The sequence below is a fragment of the Uloborus diversus genome, chromosome 1 (assembly GCF_026930045.1).
Source record: "Uloborus diversus isolate 005 chromosome 1, Udiv.v.3.1, whole genome shotgun sequence".
Lineage (NCBI taxonomy): Eukaryota > Metazoa > Arthropoda > Arachnida > Araneae > Uloboridae > Uloborus > Uloborus diversus.
Genome location: NC_072731.1, coordinates 143,812,187 through 143,831,649, shown reverse-complemented (window position 1 = coordinate 143,831,649; position 19,463 = coordinate 143,812,187). Strand labels below are relative to the sequence as shown.

General features: G+C 34.8%; 1 protein-coding gene across 2 annotated transcripts in view; it reads right to left on the bottom strand.

Annotated features, from left to right (window-relative positions):
- Nucleotides 1-19,129, bottom strand: part of LOC129232618 (uncharacterized) — a 58,542-nt gene extending 39,413 nt beyond the window's left edge. The window contains exon 1 of one of the 2 annotated variants that reach the window (XM_054866753.1): nucleotides 19,022-19,129. The gene's annotated coding sequence lies outside the window, so the exon portion shown is untranslated. The remainder of the gene's footprint in view (nucleotides 1-19,021) is intronic. The other variant, XM_054866760.1, reaches the window with a different exon arrangement.
- Nucleotides 19,130-19,463: the final 334 nt, after the last annotated feature.

Here is a 19,463-nt window from a genome sequence, read left to right as displayed (position 1 = left end):
CCGTGACAAAAATATTTTCTCAACAAAATTTTGAAAGAAAATGCAACCCTTGAATATTAAACCTTTAAATATTATTTAGGAACATCCACGGTTCTTTATTATAATTTACCTAACTAAAGGCAGCTGAAATTTTTCGAGACATTCTGACAAATTAAAAAAAAAATCAACCAAAAAAGTATTCAGTACATAGTAAAACCCTGTGACAAGTTTTGATTTAATACAATGAATGAATAGCTGGATAATAATGGCGGTTTCATAGGGGCCGCCGAAGCATGTTTTAAATAGAAAAAAAGTTAAAATGCAGTAAGGGAGATTTAAAGCATTGCAACGTAATGAATACTAAGTGTTTGAATGTATAAGACGAAAGTAAAATAAAACTTTATTAAGATATTCTAGCTGGAGGATATTTAAAGTAAAATTAAGTTGGAAGAAGATCTGGTGTCCCTGAAAAGTACCACATCAGTCCAAAATGTTAAAAAATATTTTAACGAATCTCAAACTCTTTATTTTCAAACAACTTCAAACATCAGGTTGGAAATTGCAAATTTCACTATGAAAAAAAACCAAAGAACTAAAATGATCTCGGAAAAGATATACTGGGGGAGGTTTTTCCATAACATTTGTATCAATAATTTAATAAAAAGATAGAGACTTAGCAAAGAATGCGGAAGGGAGAGACATCCTTTAGCCTTACCCTTCATTTTACACCTCCAAGGTAGATTAGAAACGTGTTTAAAACTTCTATTTTGAAAGAGTGCAGGGGAAGTTTCTAAATCGGAACCCAGTCCCATCTCATATCGCCTATCGTTATCAAAGATGGCCTACAATTCGTATTTAGGACTTCAAATTCGAAAAGCTTCCAGGAGAGTGATCACCCAAATCCCCTGCAGAAGTGCCTCCACCCCATCTTTAAGGATCATTTAAAGTTTACTTTTTAGGACTACAATTAAGAAATTTTTCAGAGGTCATCGAATCTCTCCTCCCTCTTGTATCACCAAAGGTAGTGTGAAATTTCTTTTTTAGGACTTCAATCCCGAAAAGATTTCTGAGAAGAGCCCCTGAACCCTTGGTAACATCAGCAAATATAATCTACGACTGCGTTTTAGAGTTCAAATTTCGAAAAAGTACCGAATGAATGTCCCCGAACAGCTTCACCCACTAAGATTACCGAAGATCGTCAAAAACTGCGTTTTAAAAGCTAACTTAGAAAATTTTTTGTTCCCTACACGCTCGCCAGCATCACTAAAGGTCCTCTCAAATTTCGTTTTATGGGATTCAATTCCAAAATATGTCCCGAAAATTCCTCGCCCTTACGTCATTGAAAGTCGATGAAATAACGTTTTTTAAGCTTCAGTTTCCCAGAATTGTCGGTCCCCTTTACGTTATCAAAGAAGACCTACAATCCCTTTCTTTAAATTTCAATTACGAAAAAATTCTTGGAGAGCACCTTCGAGCCTCTTCTCTCCCAAACATTACCTAAGATCACCTAGAATGCATTTTTTAAGACAACTAATTGAAAAAAAATTCCCGGAGGGGAGGGGAGGACACCGGATCTTTGCTCTCATTAACATTGTCAAAGATAGTTTAAAGACGTTCATCAAAATTATACGTTCTCTTTTCACGCGATATCGCGTGAAAAGTTCCTCATCAATCGTTATTGCACATAAGACCTTCAGATACTGACTTTAGGAGAGGGGGGGGGAGGCAATTGATAGGTAACAAACTTTTTGAAGAACTTCAATTTCAAAAACCATAGCTCTCCCCCCAGAGATCGTCAATTGTCACCTAAATTGGCGCTTTGGGAACTTCAATTGAGAAATTTTGCCCTGAAAGAATTCCTAAACGCCTCCCCCCCCCCCTAGTGTTTCAAAACAATGCTTACGCATACGTTTTAGAGCTCTGATTTTGAAAAAGTTTTGGGGGAATTCTCCAAATACCCCCTCCCGCAAACATCGCCCAAAATCATTTAAAAAGTCTAACAATGCGTTTTTGAAGCTATAATTTTGAAAATTTTCCGGGGGAGTGCCCCCGAACCTCCCATCATCAGCAAGAATATTAATTTTTACTATGCAGGTGTTCTTATTATTGATTCTTTTTCTCCACATTCGTAAACGCAGTTCTCCTAATTTGAATACTCAAATTCTAATGGTGACTCCCTACTAAAACTAGAAGATGTATCCGCTCTATCTTTTATATCTGAAAAAAAAAAAAATAAATAAGGACGGTGAGAGCGTCTCCTCTTCAAGGAGCAAGTCTTAAGGTGACCGGCTGGCCTGTAAATGCCAGGGCCGGTTCATGTTGCCCCATCCGCCACTGAATGTGACAAGGACATGTATCCTGGAATAAATTGCCTTCTTCGACTCATAGCTACATTGCCAGTTAGTATTGCCACAAATGAGCGAACCTTCTCGACATTGCGGCGTTTAAAAACCTGGTTAAGAGCCTCAAAATGTGAGGAACGCCTTGTGGGACTTTCTCTCTTAAATATCCACAGAGACATTGATGTAAACATTGACCACATAATCACTAGATTCGCAAAGAAGTCAAAAAGGAAGTTAAACTTTGTCTTGTGAGAAAATGTGTGGAAGAAAACCGTTCAGAAATACTAAAATAATGTTTGGAGGGGACCCCGGAAATTGAAAAGCGCTCACCTTCACCAATGTTATTTTTCGCAACAAAGTTTTCATGAATTTATTTTCAAATGTTTTTTAGGATCCCTTAAGGTTTAACTACTTTTTAATGCATAAAAATAACTATGTAGTAAGATGTGTCATGTGTAGTCTATTCCAGTCAAGAAAAAATTACCTCCGAAAATCTAATCGTATGATAATACAAGCAATTTTTAAAAAATGATACTCAAATTGTAATATTTTGTTGTAACTCAAAAATTATTTTGATATTATTGAATGATGAATTGGGACCTTCCAATATTCGGTGCAGTATTTATTTAGTTAAAATTTAGTTTACTTGTGTTTTTAATATTTCTCACAATTAGTCAAAGTCACTCATTCAATCATCTAATAAATCACCCACGTTTTATTTACTTAGTAATTTGATCAAAAATATTTTTCACAATCGAATAGAACATATTTCATTCGAAAAATATTTCAATTTTCTCTTTGCCCCATGGAAAAAAAAAGTGAACATTTTCCACTTTTTTATTTGAAGAAACAATTTTACTGCCAAAAATCAAAAATAAGGTTTCAATGCAAGTTTTGTTATAAAATACAATGTTTTTTCTTTATGTACTGTAATTTTCAAAACAAATTTCCAATTTGTTCATTTTGAAAAAGCTCAGTCATGTTAACTATTTCACTTTGCCCCACATTCCCCTATTAAAAACCCTGTATAATTTCACCGAGATGCTATAAAATAAGCGGTTTCAATTAGAAACATTGTCATAATGATTATAACATGAGGGTAAGGTTTTTAATTATACCCATACTTCATTTGAGTTTTTATAAATTAATTTATATGTTAACTATAAAATATTATGTAACTAAGAAAATCATACCTTCATAATGTGTAAGTTTTATTGTATTTAGTTTATAGTATATTTACATTAGTAGTATTGTATTACATTTTATTTTATGTAGAAATTATTTCTTTCAAAGTAGTTGTCGATTTGTTCTTAATGCCCTGATGCAGATGACATACCATTTTGATACTAAATGCCGTTTCTATTAATATTATATGGCTTAGCCAAGAAACTAGCATGCGATTTTTTTCATTCTACGTTTTTTTATAAGCTAAGAAATAAATCTATTGTTTCCAAAATAGCTTCTTGGATAGAAATGACTCTTCTAGGCTAAACATTATTTTTAAATGTTAATAGTTGATTCCCTCAAAGAGGAATTAACAGACGAAACGCGGTATTAGGTTCTTCGATGAATTAAATGTATTCTGCCGCTCTGGCCTCTGACTCCTGAAGTACAGTTGACTCTTTTACCTGAACACCCAGATATTCTGAACACATTTTGATGGTCCCGGGAATCACGTGTGCATTACTTTCGTCTCCCCATATACTGAACACCCTCTTAAACTGAAGACTTTCGTTCGGTCCAATGAGTGTTCAGAATAGAGAGTCTATTGTACTTCCTTAGCAAACAAAATACTTTTGATCAAATATGCTTTGTGTGTTTTGTGTTCTTTTCCATGACTGAAAGTTTTTTATTTATGTAAAAGAGAAGTCAATTAAAAAATTAAATGAAATAGTTGCATTAATTTTTTCTTTGGGAGGGGTCTGATCCCCCTGGACTTCCCCTAAATTCTGCTACTGACTATTCAGTATGGTATTTGTACAATTTGAAATTCTTGTTCGATTTATAATTTTTTCATTTTCATTTTAGTATAATCTAGTGCGTTGACCAACATAAATGACTGCTGCTGCTCCTAGTTCAAATTAGAAAAATCAAGCCTCCACAAAGTTTAAAAACTGTAACGTTTAGAATATACATAGTTTTCTTAGAAACATACTGTATTTTTTGTTTTATATACAGTGATTCCCAAAAGTCTTCGTACACCTACGACTTTCAACGAAATAATCCCCAATCAATTGGTTAGAAATAATATTTCGGAATAGATATTTAATTATAAGATCTATGATCAATTTTTAACAAAACTACATGAAAAGTTTTTAAAAAATATTCAAATTTAATTTTTTAAAAATCAAAAACCAAAAAGTGCCGGAAATTTTATCTTACAAAAGTCTTCGTACACTTTATAAATAAATGTCAATATATTACTGAATAATCTAACTTTTGATTAAGTTATGAAGAGGATTTTCGCCCCTTCTTCTTTGTCACATTTCCCATGTATCAACTTTGGAGAGGGAGAGAACTGAAGAGACTACGTTCATTCACAACAAACACAAACTAATTTATTTTCTATATACGGAAACAGTATACATGATGGGCAGCAAATTTGCCCTTTATCCCGAATAGCGGTCAAGAGATATCCATAAATTTATCCCGCTATTCGGTCAGGAGATTTTTTTTTGGCAGTCATGCCTTCATAGCTGCCTATAGCCATATGAACTCAGGCGCTCTCATGCATCTGCGCAGAAGGCAATCGCGTAAAGCCCCATTGCGCAATTATGGAGATGCCGAGTTATTAATCTTGGGATCCCTGTCAAGTTTCACGCAATGTTACCACGTGGAGCATATAATTTCTTACAAGTTATTAATTAGTAGAATATCATACAGTATTCATAACACTTTTTAAACGTCTGGGAATAGATTTCATTCTTTTTCTTTCTTTTTTTTTTTGCATAATTTCTGAGTAAGTGTTCTATTACACTTCGAGTCTTACTGTTTCTAGCTCTATTTTCGTTTTAAAGCCCTATTTTCGTAATCTAGCCTCCAGATATCTTTAAATACGTTACATTAAGTTAAAATCTGGAGATTTAGGGGGTGTTTTCTAAACTTTAGGACAATTTTCATGGCACTAGACGCAAATGTTGAAAACCTTGTGCTTCTTATCGTTATCTTGATAAAAAAAACAAAGCTGTTTCAATAACCAAATTTTTGGCTAAGAGTTCAAAATTGGTTTTTAAAATAATTAAAGGAACAGCATGATTCATTATTTCATCAAAAAATTACAAACTACCAAGTCCTGATGCTGATATGCACCCACCCTCACACTAGAACACCTCCACCGTCCTGATTAACTGATCCAAATAAGTTCTTAAGATTAAGTGCCTAATTTTTTCTTATACTTACAGTTATACAACAATTTAACAAAAAATGTTGAATTAATTTTTATCTGTAAGTAAGATGTGATTCTAAAACGTTTTTAGCTTATTTATAATTGATTTTGCGACGAAAAACGTAAGCTTTCTGTTTTTCGCACGATCAAGATAATTTCTGCGGGAAGAGGTCCCATTTAATCCAGCTAATCAGAGAACTTGGCGAACAATTTTAGGTGAAAATTAAATGTAATATGTTTCATTTAACGCTGCAGAAACGTTTACAGCACTCAAATGTGTGTTTTTCATAAATTTTTTAACTTTAAATCTCCGATCACGCTTTGTCAACTTTGCCGGTTGACCTTTTCTTACCTTGCTTTCGGTCCGATTCCTTTCTTTAAAGCATTTTATCAAGCACTTTACTATACAAACAAATAAATTAACTAATTTAGAGACATTTCAAACCAATTTACCACTACTGAGGGGAAAAAATTCAAATTTTGAATGGCGTTTGCGGTTTTTTACGAATACCAGCTATTTTACACTAATAAGCGCAATATTAAGGAATAAATTAACAAAAAATTAAAGCCAAATGACTTAAAAGGGTCAACACAATGCAAAAATATTAATAAAACGGCATATGATAATTTTAATCATGAATTGATTCGAAAATATTTGAGTGTACGATGACTTTTGTGGCGTGTTATTTCTCTGTATCTTCGTTTTCTGACCCATTTCAAAATTAAGATCCGTCAATATTTTGAAAAAACCAATAGGTTGTATTTAGAATGATAAAGGAATGATGTGAAAAAATATTGGACTTCATATTCGAATTCAGTTTCGAGTTATTTTGGTTTTACTAAACAATTTCAAAGTGTACGAACACTTTTGGGAGTCACTGTATGCTAATAATGCAACAACGATTTGTTGGTAAGTAAGAAACAAGCACAAGATTTCAATACCAACGTTTTCAGATTCTTCATACAAAACGAAATATGGTAAAACTACAATTTAGACCAAGGCCGTAGCCAGGAATTTTTTTCGGGGGGGGGGGGTTCAAAGTGAACGAAATTAATCTGTGAAAAGACAGAGTTGTACAAAAGGTTACTATGTCTTTTGACACAATGGGATCATAGGCTGCTCGTACGGGAGAAGAGGAGGGTGCTGTTAGTATTCACTTTTAAAAATGGTGGGGGGGGAGGGGGGCTTGGCTCTTTTTTTTTTTTTTTTTTTGAGTGATAAATTAATGGTCCGTTGAAAAACGATATTTTTCTGGGTAGGCTAATTTATTTTCCGAAAATAAAAACTTAAAAATTTCAGAAGTTTTTTTTTTTTTCTCATGGCATTGCACATGCACAAGTATGGAACTTTTAATTGGAATTGAGATTTCTATGGTGGTCATCCGACCTGTTTTTTTGAAGCTTTTAATCCGAGTTGAATGGTTCAAGCTTGTTAAAATTCAGAGCGTCGAGTGGTAACGAACACGACCTTTGCGAAAACCTTTATAACTGGAGAAAAAAAGGGAAAGGGAAAAACACACACACGTTTTCTTCTCCCTCCTTCTTTTCACCATAAACCAGAAGGGCATGAAAGGGCAGTTATTGGTTCGTGCAAGGATGGGAGTGGGAGGGACAGAACGTGTCTGTATCATCGTCATACTTTTTTTAGCAAAGCTCTGGACATCACCCCCTGCAGTTTTTCTCTTGGCGAGATCCTTGTGACCCTCTATTGTGACCGACAAAGGAGCATGAAGGAGTGGGAAGATAAGGAAGACACCTTAGAGGGCGAGAAATTTAGTGCCAAATGCAGTGAAACTTCTGTAAAGCGACCACCCTCCGTTCTGCGAAAAAGCGGTTAAGTGAGGTGGTCGCTCAAAGTAGTCAACTTAAAAATCGTCAAAAATTTTTTCCCAAAAATGGTACTGTAATTTTGTTAATTTTATAAAATAAAGAAACATGAAAAGCATATGCTTTTTTCTAAATACATAAAGGTGACGGTGTTTCTTTGTTTCTTTGTACCCGATGGCCAGAAGACCCCATAGCACCTACAGCCCTGAAACTTGGCACAAAATTCGAATTTACCCTGGGGGGGGGGGCTGCACCTCGAAGCCCGAATTCTACATTTCGAATTAGTTATTTTCTAATTAATTAATTAAGCTAAAAATTCACATGTTTCGCCAAATTGGTAGTTAAAAAACTCCCCCCACCCCTTAACATTATATATAGTTGGAAAGGGTTTTTTTTCCTGAACAAAAAAGTGTTTGTTCCATTTCTCTCACTTAATTAGAACCGGAGATATAAGCAATTCTAATTGAGCCAATTTTCAAGGCTTCTCTTTCGGGAAAAAGCTATAACACTAGATCCGCTTTCCAGACAAACTTCAAGTATACCACTAGGTTCGTTTTCCAGACAATTTTCAATTACTTCCTTTTTAAACATTTTGGGGGAAGTTGTCTTTGTTGCTTATGAATATTTTACAGTTATTACTCTGGGTTAAATTCGCTGTGCGTGCGTTAATTGTATTATTACTTTCTTCTATATCTAATATATAGAAGAAAGTATTGGATTCGTGCAAATTTTCGAATTTCGAATTTTGACGGATTCTAACGTTTTGAGGTGTGCTGAGTTCATTTCGACTATTTTTGGAAAATGTCTGTCTGTCTGTGTGTGTGTGTGTATGTATGTGTGTGTGTATGTATGTATGTGTGTGTGTATGTATGTATGTATGTGTGTGTGTATGTATGTGTGTCACGTCTGTGTGTGACCAGTTTTTTGTGGCCGCTCTACAGCAAAAACTACCGCATGAAATCGAACGAAATTTGGTACACATATGTGCCCGTATGTGAACTTGTGCCCATTAGTTTTTGGCGCGAATTCCTCCAAGGGGGGTGGAGCAATGGGACGTTTTTTGAGTTACGCGTGCTTGCTATTCCTCAGGAAGTAACGGGCGGAATCAAACAAAATTTGGTCTATATGTTGCCATTAACAGGAGAAGGTGCTGATTCAATTTTGGTGTCAATAACTCAAAGGGGGGTTGAGCTATAGAACGTTTTTTGTCGTCAATTGTGACTGCTGTATCTCAAGAAATAACGAACGGAATCAAACAAAAATTTTTTGACAAGTAGCCCTTAGTGGGTATAAGAGCTGATTTTATTTTGGTGTCAACAGCTAAAAAGGGGGTAGCGCAATCGCCCGTTCTTTTTTTCCATTGTGAGTGCCCTATCTCAAGAAGTAATGCTACGTTCTGGTTGAAATTTGGAATATATGTGAATCCATACGTAAACAGGCTTTGGTTCAATTTTGACTCCAATCGCTCCAAGAGGTGTTGATTTTTATTTTTTTTGCGAATAAAAATAGTTTTATTAATGCAACAATAAGAAAGATAAATCGTAATAGATTGTCGTCTGCGTATTTCTCGTGATTTTAATTGTATGGAAATGATCGGAAATATTATCTCAATGATTTAAAATTTTTAACTGTTGCCACTAATGTCTGTTAATAAATAAAATATTTGTAATTAATTCAAGTAAGGCTTTTAAAGTAACTTTCAATTTTCGCTCTTTGTTTTGTTTTTACAATAATTCAGACATTGGGATGGTCGTCAAGTTTTTGCATGTGTAATTTTGTTTCTGTTAGGAATATTGCTTCCTCGTCAAGCATGGGGAGGGATCAGAAAAAGGAAAAATATAGAAGAAAGTTTCGTGATGGCCACAACATACTAGTTTTTTAATTAGATAGTCGCTTGGTAAATTTGGCGATGAATTATGGAGTTACGGAACTATTTTACCCTTGAAAACTACAGTAAATGCTATTTTAATGTTTTTTTTTTTAATTTGACAAAATATTTTTAATTGCAAACGATTGTATTTAGGTTTTCAAAGGGTGTTTACGTATTTTAGTTAAAGAATATGATTTTTGACATCAAAAGTGAGGGGAGGGGGTGATTTTTTTTCTTATTCTAGAAGTATGTTTTCCCCTCTTTTCTCAAACGATCGCTTTTGCATAGATAAATTCTTTTCATACAGGGTACGGGAATGATAGCTAATTAATCGGAGTTTGCTTCACGCGCTAACAACTAGGGTTACGGTAGCGTGGTTGCTGGCCGATTTTGGCAATAAACTTTGCTATTGTGGAATAATTTTAAATTTGAAAGATACTATTTTATGTCTTTTTTGTTTATTTAATGAAGCATTTAAAATTGCAGAAATAACCACTTCACTCGCTAAAGGGTTTTTAAGAAACTCTGAATCTAATTTTAATGTTTTGGAAAATAGTTTTAAATTCTATGGAAACTTGAATAGGTTTTTTTAAAAAGTGGGTGCGCATTTTAGTTAAAAATGATAATTTCATATAGCGGAGGGGGGGGGGGTGTCATTTATTTTATTCAACGGACTTCCCTTTTAGCACGGGCATCGCCGTGCGGGTACTGCTAGTTATTTATATTTATCATTAAAGTTCCACTAAATGGAATATTTTTTGTCCTAGCAACTTTAAACCACACCAATAGAGCATCATTGACTTCTGGAAATTTTTCCATTCTACTTCTCTTCCTTCACGCCTCGAAATTTGAAAGTTTCCCATTCTTTCCGAATTTGAATTTTGTTTTTCAAAATTTTATTAATTTGCGTTTTTCTACAACCAAAAACATCTGCCAACTTCCTTTCTGAACTATCTTTTTCATAAGACTCTATAACATCTATCCGCTGCTCTAACGTTAAAGTAACTCGCTTATTCGACATGTTTTAGCACCGGCATACACAAGACTAGTCACAGAAGTGAACAACAGACATTCCTCATACATGCTCTTTAAATTCACACCAAACCAGTGGCAGATTTACTAGGGGGGCGGTGGGGGCAATCGCCCCCTCCATGGCCGTCATTTGTTGAAATCAGTTACATTGATATTACTAGCAATCGATAGTATTTTAATGCAATAAATTCCATAGTTTTTCAATAAACTTGTTTTAGGCAGTTTTGTAGTCCAGGATGTGCGGCATTACCCATTTTTTCACGTTCGCCGAGCTCGCACCCTCCCTGTTTAAAGTTTAATAATTTTTACTTTCTTCTATATCTAATATATAGAAGAAAGTATTGGATTCGTGCAAATTTTCGAATTTCGAATTTTGACGGATTCGAACGTTTTGAGGTGTGCTGAGTCCATTTCGACCATTTTTGGAAAATGTCTGTCTGTCTGTGTGTGTATGTATGTGTGTGTGTGTGTGTGTGTGTGTATGTATGTGTGTCACGTCTGTGTGTGACCAGTTTTTTGTGGCCGCTCTACAACAAAAACTACCGCATGAAATCGAACGAAATTTAGTACACATATGTGCCCCTATGTGAACTTGTGCCCATTAGTTTTTTGCGCGAATTCCTCCAAGGGGGGTGGAGCAATGGGACGTTTTTCGAGTTACGCGTGCTTGCTATTCCTCAGGAAGTAACTGGCGGAATCAAACAAAATTTGGTCCATATGTTAGTATTAACAGGAACAGGTGCTGATTCAATTTTGGTGTCAATAACTCAAACGGGGGTTGAGCTATAGAACGTTTTTTGTCGTCAATTGTGACTGCTGTATCTCAAGAAATAACGAACGGAATCAAACAAAAATTTTTTGACAAGTAGCCCTTAGTGGGTATAAGAGCTGATTTTATTTTGGTGTCAACAGCTAAAAAGGGGGTAGCGCAATCGCCCGTTCTTTTTTTCCATTGTGAGTGCCCTATCTCAAGAAGTAATGCTACGTTCTGGTTGAAATTTGGAATATATGTGAATCCATACGTAAACAGGCTTTGGTTCAATTTTGACTCCAATCGCTCCAAGAGGTGTTGATTTTTATTTTTTTTGCGAATAAAAATAGTTTTATTAATGCAACAATAAGAAAGATAAATCGTAATAGATTGTCGTCTGCGTATTTCTCGTGATTTTAATTGTATGGAAATGATCGGAAATATTATCTCAATGATTTAAAATTTTTAACTGTTGCCACTAATGTCTGTTAATAAATAAAATATTTGTAATTAATTCAAGTAAGGCTTTTAAAGTAACTTTCAATTTTCGCTCTTTGTTTTGTTTTTACAATAATTCAGACATTGGGATGGTCGTCAAGTTTTTGCATGTGTAATTTTGTTTCTGTTAGGAATATTGCTTCCTCGTCAAGCATGGGGAGGGATCAGAAAAAGGAAAAATATAGAAGAAAGTTTCGTGATGGCCACAACATACTAGTTTTTTAATTAGATAGTCGCTTGGTAAATTTGGCGATGAATTATGGAGTTACGGAACTATTTTACCCTTGAAAACTACAGTAAATGCTATTTTAATGTTTTTTTTTTTTAATTTGACAAAATATTTTTAATTGCAAACGATTGTATTTAGGTTTTCAAAGGGTGTTTACGTATTTTAGTTAAAGAATATGATTTTTGACATCAAAAGTGAGGGGAGGGGGTGATTTTTTTCTTATTCTAGAAGTATGTTTTCCCCTCTTTTCTCAAACGATCGCTTTTGCATAGATAAATTCTTTTCATACAGGGTACGGGAATGATAGCTAATTAATCGGAGTTTGCTTCACGCGCTAACAACTAGGGTTACGGTAGCGTGGTTGCTGGCCGATTTTGGCAATAAACTTTGCTATTGTGGAATAATTTTAAATTTGAAAGATACTATTTTATGTCTTTTTTGTTTATTTAATGAAGCATTTAAAATTGCAGAAATAACCACTTCACTCGCTAAAGGGTTTTTAAGAAACTCTGAATCTAATTTTAATGTTTTGGAAAATAGTTTTAAATTCTATGGAAACTTGAATAGGTTTTTTTAAAAAGTGGGTGCGCATTTTAGTTAAAAATGATAATTTCATATAGCGGAGGGGGGGGGGGGTGTCATTTATTTTATTCAACGGACTTCCCTTTTAGCACGGGCATCGCCGTGCGGGTACTGCTAGTTATTTATATTTATCATTAAAGTTCCACTAAATGGAATATTTTTTGTCCTAGCAACTTTAAACCACACCAATAGAGCATCATTGACTTCTGGAAATTTTTCCATTCTACTTCTCTTCCTTCACGCCTCGAAATTTGAAAGTTTCCCATTCTTTCCGAATTTGAATTTTGTTTTTCAAAATTTTATTAATTTGCGTTTTTCTACAACCAAAAACATCTGCCAACTTCCTTTCTGAACTATCTTTTTCATAAGACTCTATAACATCTATCCGCTGCTCTAACGTTAAAGTAACTCGCTTATTCGACATGTTTTAGCACCGGCATACACAAGACTAGTCACAGAAGTGAACAACAGACATTCCTCATACATGCTCTTTAAATTCACACCAAACCAGTGGCAGATTTACTAGGGGGGCGGTGGGAGCAATCGCCCCCTCCATGGCCGTCATTTGTTGAAATCAGTTACATTGATATTACTAGCAATCGATAGTATTTTAATGCAATAAATTCCATAGTTTTTCAATAAACTTGTTTTAGGCAGTTTTGTAGTCCAGGATGTGCGGCATTACCCATTTTTTCACGTTCGCCGAGCTCGCACCCTCCCTGTTTAAAGTTTAATAATTTTTACTTTCTTCTATATCTAATATATAGAAGAAAGTATTGGATTCGTGCAAATTTTCGAATTTCGAATTTTGACGGATTCGAACGTTTTGAGGTGTGCTGAGTCCATTTCGACCATTTTTGGAAAATGTCTGTCTGTCTGTGTGTGTATGTATGTGTGTGTGTGTGTGTGTGTGTGTGTGTATGTATGTGTGTCACGTCTGTGTGTGACCAGTTTTTTGTGGCCGCTCTACAACAAAAACTACCGCATGAAATCGAACGAAATTTAGTACACATATGTGCCCCTATGTGAACTTGTGCCCATTAGTTTTTTGCGCGAATTCCTCCAAGGGGGGTGGAGCAATGGGACGTTTTTCGAGTTACGCGTGCTTGCTATTCCTCAGGAAGTAACTGGCGGAATCAAACAAAATTTGGTCCATATGTTAGTATTAACAGGAACAGGTGCTGATTCAATTTTGGTGTCAATAACTCAAACGGGGGTTGAGCTATAGAACGTTTTTTGTCGTCAATTGTGACTGCTGTATCTCAAGAAATAACGAACGGAATCAAACAAAAATTTTTTGACAAGTAGCCCTTAGTGGGTATAAGAGCTGATTTTATTTTGGTGTCAACAGCTAAAAAGGGGGGGGTAGCGCAATCGCCCGTTCTTTTTTTCCATTTTGAGTGCCCTATCTCAAGAAGTAATGCTACGTTCTGGTTGAAATTTGGAATATATGTGAATCCATATGTAAACAGGCTTTGGTTCTATTTTGACGCCGATCGCTCCAAGAGGTGTTGATTTTTTTTTTTTTTTTTTTGCGAATAAAAATATTTTTATTAATGCAACAATAAGAAAGATAAATCGTAATAGATTGTCGTCTGCGTATTTCTCGTGATTTTAATTGAATGGAAATGATCGGAAATATTTTTTTTTTTTATTTCCAATGGCTGGCAGGAAGAAAAGGTTACAAAGAACAAAATAGCAAAAACAAACACAATACACAGAACAAGGAAAAACTTGATGATCGGAAATATTATCTCAATGATTTAAAATTTTTAACTGTTGCCATCTTATGTTTGTTAACAAATAAAATATTTGTAATTCATTCAAGCAAGGCTTTTAAAATAACTTTCAATTTTCGCTCTTTGCTTTGCTTTTGCAATAATTTAGACATTGGGATAGTCGTCAAGTTTTTGCATGTGTCATTTTGTTTTTGTTGGGAATATTGCTTCCTCGTCAAGCATGGGGAGGGATCAGAAAAAAAAAAAAGAAGAAAAATATAGAAGAAAGTTTCGTGATGGCCACAACATACTAGTTATATTTGTATATGTAAGTCCACTTTTCCATCATCTTCTTCCAGGACCAAACTATACATGTACAATAAGACGTTGCTATGATTTAAAATGTAATGTGAGTAGTGTGGGGTAAAACTAGTAGATTCAGACTGGGGGGGGGGGGGGGCAAACCCGTCATTTCGAATTTCTTCGGGGGGGGGGACATTTCAAATTTTATCGGAAAACAACAAAATCCACGCTCACTTTCATGAAAAAACATTAATTTTTCAAATGCCGAGGTGAAGAGGGTTGGGGAGAGCAATTAATCCTTACCCTACTGTGTGACGGATTCGGGAGGATGGCTTTAACAGTTTTCAACCGCCACCCCCTTGAATAGACTCTAAAATAAATCCGCCTCTGCACCAGACGTGCTTATCTTGGGACAGAGAAGACCTGGGGGACTTTGCTATTATCATCTCTTCCTCACACCTGTTGTCCATCGGTAAACAAAGCATGAAGGTCGACTGATCGGTTTGGAATGTGGATTTTTCTTCTTTCTACTTTTTGAAGGGAAAAGATTCCAGAAAAATTTTCGGACAACGGGTGAGTTAGTGGTCGTTTGTGCGCGAAGAGTGAAGGAAAGATTTTCGAGTTTCGACTGGTTTAGTGGACAGTAATCAAGTTGATTCCAATGATTTATTATTATTTTTTTTTTTATAGCATCAAACATTTCACACCTCCCAGAAATTTCAGGAAGGTGGGGGGGGGGGGGGGGGGTCCACACTCACTGACCATCCGACGTTTTTTTTTTAAGCATTTAAAATTTTGAAAATTTCGGGGGGGGGGGTTCTGACCCCGGACCCCCCCCCCCCCTGGCTACGGCCTTGATTTAGACCGAAGAAACCCCCTTTTTTTGATGAGCATGTTGTTACCCGGCCCCCACCAAGATACCGTTGTTTGTGGGTACACGTTTGGTGACCCCTCCCTTAACCGGAGCCTGGATCCACCCTTGATACATATACTACTTGATCTGATGTTTGCACACACAGTATTGAACAATTTGATTGTTTAATCTTTTATGAAGCTTTACAAACAAGTTCAAATTAAATTTTTCAATTTAACAATAATTTTCTGAAATTTGAAAAATTGCATAATAGAAAATTCTTGAAACTTTTCTATAAAAAACGAAAATAACTTACTCATTGATTTTATATAAATACATAAAAATAGTTACTTACAACAGAAAAAAAATCAATCGCTATTAATGACGCAAAAAAGATGGCAATTAACGAAATATAGGTGAAACAAGTATGAGAAATACGCAAAATGACATTTCTTGACCAAAATAAATAATCGCTAAATATTTAAGAAATGCTTGAAACGACGAGGTAGGGTTAGGGGGGTCACCCTCTGATTTTGGAGTAAATCACACTTCGGCCCCAACCTCTGCTTCATTTTTTTAGTACAGAACAGCTACCACCAACGCCTCGAAAGAGTTTCTGAATCTACTTCAGCACTTCTGAAAAAAAAAAAAATCAAAAGTCCCTTTGATTCCCGAATTATGTCACCATTCTAAACGTCTTTAATCAATTACATTAATGCCCTAAATTCTTTCTAAACAATAGATAAAGTTTGAAAAAAAAAAAAAAAAAAAAACTCCAATTTTATGAATGGTGTTAGTTTTAAATAACTCAGAAGTACAATTAGAGTTTAATTTCAGAAATTGAGGGCGTGGAAGGAGGGGCACGCAAGTGTTCTCGGAAATTGAAAAAATAGTCGTAAAAATAGAGTTCAAAATAATCATAAACATTGAGCAGAAAACTCTTTCAAAACTTGCTACCGAGTTTGTTTTGACGTGCAATGGCGGATTTAAAATATAGCAAATGTTGCAATTGCGCGAGAGGCCCCATAGGGCCACGGAGTTACAAAAATGCGAATGATAAATGTTTTACAACTTCTGTGATCCCCAAAATATATTTCGACGGGCCCCAAACTTGTAACTCCGCCGAAGCGATACAAAAAAGACTGCATTACTGTGATTCATATTACAAATATCGAAAAATTAAAAATTACCGTCGGTTCAACGGGAATCTAAAAAAATGACACAAAAATCGGTTTCGCCATCTCATATTTGTTTCCATAGTCTCCAATTCGGCAATATATCACCAAATGATCGTCAGTCTGAAACGCTGTACTAGTTTTGCATTAAAATAAGTAATTAATACCCACAAAAAATGAGTAAACAGGCTTTTCAGAACACCCGAGGGAAAACAAAAAGGGAAGTGCACAACTGGAACGTCCGCAGACCCCACATACGAAACTTTAACCTTCTACAGATTATCATTTTTGAGTTATGACTTATGACAGATACATACGTATATCCTGCTGCAAGAAACAACGCAATAATTAACTTGTTTGGTACCTGAATGTAGTATTAAAAACTCTTCTAAGGATGACTAATAAAAAAATTTTGAAAAAAAATAGAACCGACTTCAAAATTGCTCTAAAAAGTGAAAAATAATTTTATTCTTTAAACACCATCGATAATACTTTTAAACATAATTTTTGAAGTTGGCGCAAAAACGATCGATAAAATCATTCACAGCCATAACTCAACTACAAGTATAAATTTAACCACGTCCAGTTTCTTCACTACCACATGCATTACGCATTGATGACAGCATATTTGAGTAACGATATAAATGTTTCGTTCCTAACTTTGGATGGTTTTTTGATAAAAATATGAACGAAGCATGGTTACAATGGATTTTACTTTTTGTTTTTGCGCCAACTTCAAAAATTATGTTTAAAAGTATTATCGATGGTGTTTAAAGAATAAAATTATTTTTCACTTTTTAGAGCAATTTTGAAGTCGGTTCTATTTTTTTTTTTCAAAATTTTTTTATTTCATTCTTTTTAGTGTAAATGTAGATATATTTCAGTAAAAGTAAAGAAGTTACCTAGTAAGAAGTGCGGCTCTATATCACTGTATTACTTTAGAAAAGCCTTTATTCAAAATTATCATTACAATTACTATTAATGTTACAGTTATATGGCACCAAACTTGTATAACAATGAGTTTCATATTGTCGCGTAGATGAAGATAGCGAAGACAATGTGAAAGCCAAATGAAGCGAATACTCGTTAGTCTCAACTCGACATCTTTATTCAGAACCACGAATGAACGTTACATCTCCTTATATACAACTTGAAAAAGTGCTGGAACTTTCCAGATTTGAAAAGATACAGAAATTAATAGAACATTCGAGAAAATTCGGGAAACGGTAGAAACGAAATTTTAGTAAAATTAAATTTGTCCTAGTCGGGATTTGAACCCGGGTTGCTCGTGTGGGAGACGAGAATTCTACCACTGAACCACCGTTATCCACGGATGAAACGTGCGAACTTCGCTACAATATCATTTTAATCATTTAATAGGGAAATTTACTGTTTTTTGCCCATAACTTTTTTTCTAAAGAACAAATATGGTCAAACAAAGTAATGGGACCTAAGTTGAGCCATCCTCTATCCATTAAAAAAAGAATCATCAAAATCGGTTCACTAGGTGAGACGCTATGAGTGGACAAACAAAAAAAAAACATACATACGGTATGAACTGATAACCGCCTCCTTTTTGAAGTCGGTTAAAAATAGAAATTCATACTGAAATTTAAGTAAATAATTTTATATGAAAACAACAACTCCATTTACTTTGTATTAAAAAGTAAAACAGCAAAGGTCCTTTTTTTTTTTTTTCAAAAACATCGGCCAATTCCATCGGCTTCTCGATGTTTTTTTAAGGCCGATGGGCCGATGTTTCCCGCAAGTTAGCATCGGCCGCCGATGCCGATGGCTAAATTGTTGAACCATCGGTGCCGATGCATCGGTCGAGGCCTAATATTTTACAACTACTCGGTATTGGCCGAGTATCTGGTCAAAAGTTGGCCGAGTACCGAGTACACGGCAAATTGGCCGAGTAGGCAGAGTACAGAGTAGCTACCGAGTACTCGGTACGTCTCTAAAATGAACCATAAAAGCCCCCTTCAACGAATCGCTGTCACTGGGCATCCTCATTTTAGTTCATTTTAGTTGTGCATCATGGACAAAAAAAAAAAAAAAAAAGATTGGGAATCAGTATTTAAACAAAATATGTTCTTTCGTTTTGATTTTTTTTGTTTTTTTTTCGTTTTTTCCTCATCTTTATAGTTTACAGTACAGGAAAATAGGCTAAACTGCAGATTTTAAAACAAGTGGGTAAATAAAAATTAATATTGTACCTAATGTTTATTACCTTGGCGAGTTTACTAGTTTCATATTTACACTCAAAAACATCCTCAAACAAGCTTGTCATAAAATTTCTAAGCAATTGTTATCCAACTTATTTTGTATTATAATTACACAAGATAATAATAATAACTAAATTAATAAATAAATGAATAAAATTAAAATAATAGTAAAATATGGAAGCAAACATGCTAAGTTTGCTTTAAAAAAATATGAAAAAAAAAAAAAAAAAACATAAAAGTTAAACATACCAATTTGTAAGAGCGTGGCTCTGCTGGCCTGCTGGACAAACGGGCAATGCAACAGAGCAATCAAGGAAGGCAAACGAGGCAAAGAGTAGCGAAGATGATGGATGATCCTCGTAGGCTACGGATGAAGTGAAAACTTTTTTCTTCTTTCGTAATAGTTCTCGGTTGTGGCGCTATCTATTGGCAGTAAAAAGAAATGGAAACTTTAATTTAAAAAAAAATCATCCACTTTTCATTTTCGCTTTCTAAGAATAGTTTAATTTTGATAACAAATAGCTTCGAAGCAAATAATTTCATTCGTTTTTATATTTTGAAGGGGCTTCGCATTTTCAAGCCATTACCTTATTTTAAAACTTTACACTATTTCAGTGTTTTAAAATGCACAAGATTTCAGAGCTTAATTCGCATTATAAAACGACGTTTAAAAGCAATTAGCAGAGCCCAA